Source organism: Daucus carota, chromosome 6 (assembly GCF_001625215.2).
Source record: "Daucus carota subsp. sativus chromosome 6, DH1 v3.0, whole genome shotgun sequence".
Classification (NCBI taxonomy): Eukaryota; Viridiplantae; Streptophyta; class Magnoliopsida; order Apiales; family Apiaceae; genus Daucus; species Daucus carota.
This window is the reverse complement of record NC_030386.2, coordinates 20,890,828-20,901,390: the sequence shown is the minus strand read 5'-3', so window position 1 is coordinate 20,901,390 and position 10,563 is coordinate 20,890,828. Positions and strand designations below refer to the sequence as shown.

The window sequence follows — 10,563 nt, the reverse complement described above, 5'->3', positions numbered from 1 at the left end:
ATATAAAAACTTCCTTATCAAGAGCTAAAATTATGGAGTGAAAAAGGACTCCATTAATTTGAAATTATAACAAAAAGTCTAGATTTGAAACTTGAATATAGTGAATAGGGAAACATCTACATATTATACAAAAGAAATAAATGCCAAAATCATTGAAAATCAATATTTTGACTACTTTTCCCTATTTACATATGAGTTATAGCAGGTTAGATTCATGTATCTGGACAGAAATTGCGTCATATTCATTCTCGGTGGTTCTTGTCAAACAACAATGACACACGATAAGATGTAAACAAAAAGTCTAGATCAATAAGCAGATGTTGAGGAAAAGTGAATATAAATCTTCACACGATGAGCATCCGATAGTTGCATGGACGAATCATCTCTATTCAGCAGCTGCAAGGAAAACTCAATAACAAAAAGTGGCTCAATAAATGCATTAGAGTACATATGTGCATCCTAATCACTATCAATACGAAAGGAAATTATGCAAAAATAATCGTTAGAAATCAAAAATAATCTCAAATTCCTGGAACATGAAATCAATAGAAATCGTGAGGACGGATTTCTCAGCTTTTCTCTGTAGCAAATTATCAAACACGTTAAATACAAAATCATATACTGATTATGATACCTACAGCGTTCAAACAACAAACTTCAGAACCCGTTCAACAATAATAGAATAAACAAATATACACAATGGAGCAAATATTGTAAATTAAGCTGGAAATAGTGCAAACCTATTTCACGACCAATGGTGTTATTCTCTTTTTGACTTCGAGACGTCATCCCTTGTCGAAGCATCGTCGCAAAAGGACTTTGACGGATACTACCTGATGCATACACGGATCAACGCGATTAGTGCAAGATAAGTAGAATTCTATTATTAAATAAAGTAAATAAGCGCAAAGCAAAGTTCGTAGGTAGAGAAATTAATGTGAAAAGAAAGCCAAGATCAGTAGTATTGCAGTAAAATCCAACCGAGGACACAAATCAGTTCGAAAACTAAGCAAGAAAACATACTCGTCACGATTAGAGGCTTGGAAGAAAGAATGGTTTTGAATGTGAAATTAAAATTATCTGCTTTGGTCTGATAAGAATATCATATGCAAATAAGTAGTAAAGCTTAAATATGAACTGACGTCGTGATCAGTGGCACGATTCAAGGATGCGTGATTAATGCTATTTTGAAATTCTAATCTTGATATGATGATCGTGATATGATTTGAATGTGCTCTCAGATCCAACGATACTCGGGTCGGGTTTCTTGAAGATCCGAAATGTTTCATCGCAGTGTTAATTTGAATAAGAAGATGCGGGGTCAAACCGGAAGCTTGATGGGTTGATCCATTCCAATGTGAAATTACCATATCAGCCTTAAAAAAGAAAAATAAAAATAAAGATGAATACAAACAATCAAGGATATGAGGTCTTGATGACGGTTATATATATATCCACTCTCTACCAAATATATAGATTTATAGACATATACATATATACATAGATATGAAATCAATCAAACAAATTAGCATAATATATATATCCAATCTCTACCAAATATATGGATATATAGACATATACATATACATAGATATGAAAGCAATCAAACAAATTAGAATAAATAAAATGGTTGTTTTAATTCTTGTCATAATATTGTTTAACGAAAGCTATAATCAAGGAAATTTGAATCTAAAATTGAAGAGAGACAAACATATGATTCCAATTTTGCAAATTTGTAGATGGTAATGGAAAGAATCGAATGAAATTCACTCCATTCCCATTCTGAAGCACCAATCATGCATATAATCAAGCAGAGCTAAATATTGACCACATGTACCTTCTAAATTGCTTACAATTTCTGATCCTCAAAAGATATTATTTTTCAAATAAAATTAAAAAAATTCAAACCAATTACATATATAAAAAGCATTGATTATGCAGCTGATTGAGCATGCTTAAATATCAACTAAATGCTGGTTCACACACCCTACCATTGCGACGCTCTGTTAGTGCTTTAGTATATAATTTTGAATCATTTCATATTTATTTTAAAATAAAAGATAAGAGAGTAAAACATATATAATGACGCATCTCACATTTTTTATATATAATAATTACTTTATTAAAACTAAAAAATAAAATAATGAAGAAAACAATAACACATAAATAAATTTAACAAAATAATAGTCAAATCATAATTTTTTAAAGTATAACATATTTATTCGTGCATTAATACCTTATTCTTTTCAATATAATCTTATGAAAATATTTTAACTATACTTTATTTTTAAATATTTTAAGAAAAGACGATTAGCAGTTTAAGAGGTAATCACTCTTTCAATCTATTGAATTTTTAATGCAATATCATACAAAAATCTTTTAAGTGCTTCGGAAGTCTTTAGAAATTTAATTCGAAAGAGATAAGGAAAAAATTACAATTAAAAATAGGTAAATATACAAAAATATATATGTAGATGTGAAATAAATTAAATGTATAAAGATAAGAAAATTATTGTTTGAAATTTTTCTTAAATATATTTTAATTTTAAATATTTTAAGATAAGATGATCAACAATTTAAGAGATAACTAGCCTTTGGCCCGTGCTACGCACACGGGTATTGATTCTTTGATTTTTTATCAACTTAACATATACATTTTGTCGTGAATAACCCCAAATCTGACGGGTAATAGGCGCAGTCAAACTACCTATTTATGAATTTTAAGTTATAAAATTTAACGTGTTTATTAGCATTTTGGCCCGTGCTACGCACACGGGTATGATTTTTTATTTTTTTTATCTAATTAACCTATACATTTTTTATTAACAAACAGTATGATATGAGATATAAGTTATGAAAGGCACGTATGTAAGAGTTAAAATACTTGAGTTATGTTATTGGCGATCAGTACGTTGTAGATGTTAAAGATAATATATATGAATGTCGATTGAAAAAAAAAAATTCACGAAAAAATGTTTATAACGACGCGGACTATATAAATCTTTGTATTTGGAAACATGACTTAACCTGATTATCCAGATTATAAATCTTCCATCTATTCCTTATTTATTAAATTAAGTTGAATATGTTGATGATAGAGTTTCCATCCGTCCTTAATAAAAATTGATAAATAGGTTAAGAAATAATTAACCTTAAACATCAATAAAGGAATACATATGTAGTCATAATTCAGTTACATTACTATAATTATATGCTACAATTATTGTCTATACCGAAAATTGATAGTAAGAAGATATACGTGATAAATATCTATATAATAGATACTGTATTGATTTTATAACAGAATAGATTTTTCATTAGTATCATTGATATAACCAAATATTTAATATAATAATAATATTTCAAGTTCAGAATAAAAATTTATAAGTTTATGGATCAATAATCAAATCATTGTTTGTATAGTTAATATAATAAAAAAATAGATAATTGTTTCTAAAATATTTAAAAAATTCATGAAAATAGTAATGACTATATAATTAAGATTTCTCGGGGTTGCCTAACGGCGACCCCTCATATCTTAAATAAAATAACGAAAAATTATAATAAACTATATGCAACAAATTTTAATGTTAAGTTATTTAAATGAAAATATGCTCATTTATCAACTTTTTATTTATAGAAAAATATGCTTATAGCATTTCGGCCCGTGCTACGCACACGGGTATGATTTGTTTTTATCTAGTTAACCTATAAATTTTTTATTAACAAACAATATGATATGAAATATGTTATGAAAGGCAACGTATGTAATAGTCAAAATACTCGAGTTATGTTATTGACGATCAGTACGTTGTAGATGTTAAAGATAAAATATATACGAATTTCGATTGAAAAAATAAAATCACGCAACAGAAATTATGACGACGCGGACTATATAAATCTTTGTATTTAGAAACATAAATAATTCTTAATTTAACCTGATTATACAGATTATAAAGCTTCCATTCATTCCTTAATTATAAAATTAAGGTGAATATGCTGACGCTAGAGTCTCCTCCTTCCTTAATTAATATTAATAAATTGATTAAGAAATAATTAACCTTAAACGAATACATCAATAAAGAAATACATACTAGTCATAATTCAGTTACATTACTAAAATTATATGCTAAAATTATTGACTATATTTAAAATTGATAATAAGCAGATATACGTGATAAATATTTTTAATAAAACAGTTTCCGTATTATTTTTATAACGGAATAGATTTTCATTAGTATCATTAATATAACCAAATATATAATATAATGATAATTTATAATGTTTTGAATAAAAGTTTATAAGTTTATAGATCTATTATTAAATCATTATTTGTTTAGATAAAATAATAAAAAAAATATTAAGTAATTTTTTCTAAAATATTTATAAAAGACATGAAAATAGTAATGACTATATAATTAAAATTTCTCGGGGTTCGCCTAACGGCGACCCCTCATATCTTAAATAAAATAACAAAAAATTATAATTAATTATATGTAAAAAAATTTATTATTAAGTTATTTAAATGAAAATATGCTCATAGCATTTTGGCCGTGCTAAGCACATGGGTATGATTTTTTGTTTTTTTTAATCTAGGTAAGCTATACATTTTTTATTAATAAACAATATGATATGAGATATAAGTTATGAAAGGCAACGCATATAAGAGTCAAAATAATCGTGTTATGTTATTGGCGATCAGTACGCTGTAAATGTTAAAGATAATATATATGATTCGATTGAAAAACAATAAAATCACGCAACAGGAATTATAAAAACGCAGACTATATTAATCAATGTATTTAGAAACAGAAATAATTTTAAACTTAACCCTATTATGCAGATTATAAACAGATAACATGCTTTGAAAATTATATAAAAAAATCTAGATTTGAAAATTGAATATGGTGAATATGGAAACCAGTACATATATTAGAAAAAAGGATTGTAATAATAAATGTCAAAATCAGCGAAAAACAAATAAACATTGACTGCCTTTCTTTATTTACATATGAGTTATAGCAGGCTTGACCTATTTATCCGAAAATTTAAAAAGTCAAATATATAAAAACTTACTTATCGAGAGCTAAAATTGTGGAGTGAAAATATACTCTATTAATAATGCAATTATAACAAAAAAATCTTGATTTTAAAATTGAATATAATGAACATGGACACCGCATAAATTAAACAAAAACGTATTGTAATAATAAATGTCATATCAGTGGAAATCAAATGAAGTTTAACTTCTCTATTCACATATAAGCTATAACAATCCAGATCCATGTATCGAAAGTTTGAAAAATCTTGTATATGAAAACTTCCTTATCAAGAGCTGAAATTATGGAGTGAGAAAAGACTCAATTAATTTAAAATTATAACAAAAAGTATTGATTTGCTTATTGAATTGTTAATGTATATGGAAGCCACTATATTTTATACAAAAATGGATTGTAATAATAAATATAAAATCATTGAAAATCGAATAAATTTTGATTATGTTTCTTTATTTACATATAAGTTATAGCAGGCTAGATTCCTGTATCTGAAAATTTAAAAAGTCTAATATATAGAAACTTCCTTATCAAGAGTTAAAATTGTGGAGTGAAGAAATACTTCGTTAATCGGAAATTATAACAAAAAGTCGATTTGAAAATTGAATATAGTGAAAATAGAAACCGCACAAATTATACGAAAAAAAATTGTAGTAATAAATGCTAAAATAGGTGGAAATCAAATTATATTTGACTATGTTTTCTTACTTGCTATGAGTTATAATAGTGTATACGTATGTATCGGAAAATATAAAAAAAATTAGTACATAAAAACTTTATTATCAAGAGCTAAAATTGTGGTGTTAAAAAGTGTTCCATTGATTAGGAATTATAACTAAAAGTATTGATTTAGAAATTGGATGTATTGAATATGGAAACCAGTATATATTATACAAAAAAGGAGTGTAATAATAACGGCCAAAATCAGTTAAATCAGATATACTTTAACTATTTTTTCTTATTTAAATATGGGTTATAGCAGGCTAGACCCATGCATCCAAACATTAAAAATTCGAATATATAAAAACTTCCTTATCAAGAGCTAAAATTATGGAATTAAAAAAATACTCTATTAATTTGATTTATGGCAAAAAATCTTTATTTGAAAATTGAATATAATAAACATGGAAACCACAAAAATTAAATGAAAAAGCTTTTTAGCAATTAATGTAAAAATCAGTGGAAATCAAATAAAGCTTGACTTCCCTATTTGCACATGAGCTATAACAGTCTAGATCCATGTATCCGAATATTTAAAAATATAATATATAAAAACTTCGTTATTAAGAGCTAAAATTGTGGAGTGAAAAAAGACTCCATTAATTCGAAATTATAACAAAAAGTCAAGATTTGAAAATTGAATATACTGAATATCGAAACCACTACATATTATACAAAAAAAAAGGATTGTAATAATAAATGCCAAAATCATTGAAAATCAAATATATTTTGACTACTTTTCCGTATTTACATATGAGTTGTAGCATGCTAGATTCATGTATCTGGACGGAAATTGCGTCATATTCATTCTCTGTGTCTCTTGTCAAAAAACAATGGCACACGATAAAAAGTTAACAAAAAGTCTAGATCAATAAAGCAGATGTTGAGGAAAAGTGAATACAAATCTTCACACGATGAGCATCCGATGGTTGCCAGGACGAATCATCTCTGTTCAACAGTTGTAAGGAAAACTCAATAACAAAAAGAGGCTCAATAAATACAGTGGAGGACATATATGCATCATCATAATCACTATCAATACGAAAGGAAATTATGCAAAACAATTAATTACAAATTATCATGTCATCTATACAAAATCAAAATAAATTGAATCCAGAAGAATTAAAAAACAAAACACTAAGATTACTTTTTGCACAACACAAATCCCAACACGAAGAGTTACAAATGATGTTCAAAAAATAATCCCAATTTCTATATTACAACACAAATCTTTCATTTGCACTAAAGTGTTCGAACCTTTTCTCAAATTCCTGGAACATGAAATCAATAGAAATCGTGAGGACGGATCTCTCAGCTTTTCTCTGTAGCAAATTATCAAACACGTTAAATACAAAATCATGTACTGATTATGGTACCTGCAGCGTTCAAACAACAAACTTCAGAACCCGTTCAAAAATAATAGAATGAACAAATATACACAATGTAGCAAATATTGTAAATTAAGATGGAAATAGTGCAGACTTATTTCACGGCCAATGGTGTTATTCTCTTTTTGACTTCGAAACATCATCCTTTGTCGAAGCATCGTCGCAAGAGGACTTTGACGGATACTACCTGATGTATACACGGATCAACGCGATTTGTGCAAGATAAGTACAATTTGATTATACAATATAATAAATAAGCGCAAAGCAAAATCCGTGGATAGAGAAATTAATGTGTAAAGAAAGCCAAGATCAGTAGTACTACACCAAAATCCGACCGAGAACACAAATCAGTTCAAAAACCAAGCAAGAAAACATACTCGTCGCGATTACAGACGTGGAAGAAAAAATGATTTCGAATGTGAAATCCAACTAATCTGCTTTGATCTAATAAGAATATCATATGCAAATAAGTAGCAAAGCTAATCTAAACTGACGTCGTGATTAGTGGCACGATTCAAGGATGTGTGATTAATGCTATTTTTAAATTCTGATCTTAATACGATGATCCTGATATGATTTGAATGAGCTCGTAATGAGTGGCTTGATCGAAGGGATTGCATTCAATGCTGCGCTACTGATATGGTATGAACATGGTGCATATCCAGTATTATCCGGGTCGGGTCACATAAAGATCTTAAATATCTTTTCATAGTGTTAATTTGAATGAGGAAGATGCTGGGTCGATCCAGAGCTTAATGGGCTGATCCAAGAGCATGTGAAATTACCATATCAGCCTTAAAAATGACTCATGCTTTAAGAAGTATATAGATTCAATTTTTGAATTTTTAATTTTTCATGCAACATCGTACAATAAAGTCTTCAGAGTGCTTAGGATGTCTTCCCATATTTAATCAAAGAGGAATTGGAAGTAATTAATTACAATTATAGATACGCAAATATATGAATATACACACACATATGAAATCAATTAAAAGAATCAAAATAAGTAAAATGAAGTCTGTAACAATTAGTAAACTTCCCGTGCAAGTTATACTAATTATTCAATTAACATACTTGAAACCGGAGGAGAAAAATAAAAAAGATGAGAGAGATAGCGATGAATTTGAGTTTTTAAAATAGATGATAAGAATTGATTTGATTTTGAAAAACAATCAATGCTTTACATATTGGTTAAGACAATTAAAAATAAAAGCTGGAATGATTGTAAAGAAGGAAAGAAAAAATAGGATACATACAAAAAATGACAGTCATTCAACACGAATTAATTGTGTCATAACATCCAAAGAATATGAAGCATAAATCAAGACTGAAAATATGAGATTACATATTTAAAGTAACCATTGAGCTGGATTTTATGTGGCATTTACGTGGCATTTACGTGGCTTTTAACGAATTACGTGGACTTTGTGACTGGGCATCATTCAGGAATCTATACTATACTATAATAAGTCAAGATGTGTATATTTTGTAGTCCCATATTTTGTTCTTGGTTTTTGGTTTCGTCACTTTTTCTATGGTCTCTAAACTAATATGTACTAAGTTCATCTCCCACTAAAATTCTATTTCTCAGTAGATAATAGAAATTGGTTTATATACAAAAACAAATACTACTATCCTACTACAAAATACAAATTTCATAGGACACTCTCGTCTTCACCCTCTCTCTCTCCATAGCAATCATCTGATAAGAACGCAAAGGTAGATCGGCGAGAGCTTGGTAGCTTCACATACAATACAATACAAAGAGGGAAAAAAAACAATTGAAAGAGGTAAGCTTAATTACCTAACTCATATTCACGCAGTTTGGTTAGTAAAGTTTGGATCTTTTTCTTTTGTGGATCTTAGATAAGAAGAGTGTCCCAACTGAGAATACATCCGAGTCAAGCTCCGCAGATACTCAATCCGGGCCAAGTAGAGCAACTGCTGCTCCAGGAACTGGGATGGCGGCAAATCCGTTTAATTTCTCAGCTGTGGCTGGGTTACTCAATGTAAGTACTATTGAACTTTTTCTGAAATTAACTCTAATTTGTTTATTTTGATTTATTTTATGCTGGAGTTGGTTGTGCAATAGGCTAAAAAAGCAGGGATTCTTCACCCACCCCGCCGCACTGCACACTCGATTTCCGGAGAATGTTGTGGGTGCGGTGATAATTGCTCTTTATTAGAGTCTTGAAAGATTCTGAGTTTGTTGACAACTAAATGTTGTTTAAGTAAGAAGATATTCAGAGTTTAAATTTGATTCATGTATTAAGGTTTGTATTCAGGATCTAAGTGTCAAGGAATTGGCTGAACAAATAGCCCAAAATCCTTCATTCAACCAGATAGCTGAGCAGCTTAAAAAGTCATTTGAGGGTGCTGAGCTGGTGATGGAATCCCACAAGTTGATCCCCAGCAGTACTTTTCCAGTGTGCAACAAGTTATGCAGAACCCTCAATTTATGACCATGGCTGAACGACTTCGGAGTGCTTTGATGCAGGTATTTCCTAGCTTTTATGTTGAGTTAGAGCTTTTAAGTTTTAACAGTTTAATTTGGTGTATGGAATAACTTGAATGACATGTGTAATTTTCTTTTGACTAAATACTAGGATCCATCTATGTCGCAAATGCTCGAGAGCCTAAATAATCCAGCACAGCAAGACCAGCTTCAAGAACGAATGTCACGTACATATTTTCGACGAAATAGAAACTGGAGGTCCAGCTGCAATGATGAGGTCATAAATGATTTTCTTTGTAGTTCTTTTTGAAAATTTATGTGATGTATGATGATATATGCATTACTTATCTAAATGGTGCTATTAAATGAGCTGAAGAGAGTCGTTTATGTATACGAAGAAATACAATATTTGGTGCATCATTGCACCAGAAAATATGGTCAAGAACTTTACGAAGTTCTTTAATGCGGCACAATATGTGTTTTGTTATGTATTGAATTGACAAATTTTTGGAAGCTATTAAGAATGTGCACATGTAGGACCTTACCCTATTTCAATATGTATTAGCAATATAGCGTAACTTGCTTATTTGAATTATAACTGATAAGTGATAACCATACAATATGTATTATTTTTATCCATTTTTAAACCAATTTGATATCTTTGACATTTCCTTATTATAATCTATACTATCTATACTATACTATAATAAGCCAACATAGGTATATTTTGTAGTCCTGCTTTTTATTCACGTTTTTTGGTTTCGTCTTGATGCTATACTGATGTTTAAAAACCGTGTCCTATTAGGACTCTCTTCCCCTCCGATTAGGACTCTTTCCCAACAGAGATTGACTTTGCAGACAAAACCAATTTTGGGTCATCTATCTATCTATATACAACACATGCACAAGTCGAGCTTGCCGCTTGAAGTGAGTTGCTCAAAATCTG

The 10,563-nt window shown here is 29.1% G+C and overlaps 1 pseudogene; it reads left to right on the top strand.

Annotated features, from left to right (window-relative positions):
- Positions 1-7,754: 7,754 nt before the first annotated feature.
- On the top strand, positions 7,755-9,901 carry LOC108227014 (ankyrin repeat domain-containing protein 2B-like; annotated as a pseudogene).
- The last annotated feature ends 662 nt before the right edge of the window (positions 9,902-10,563 follow it).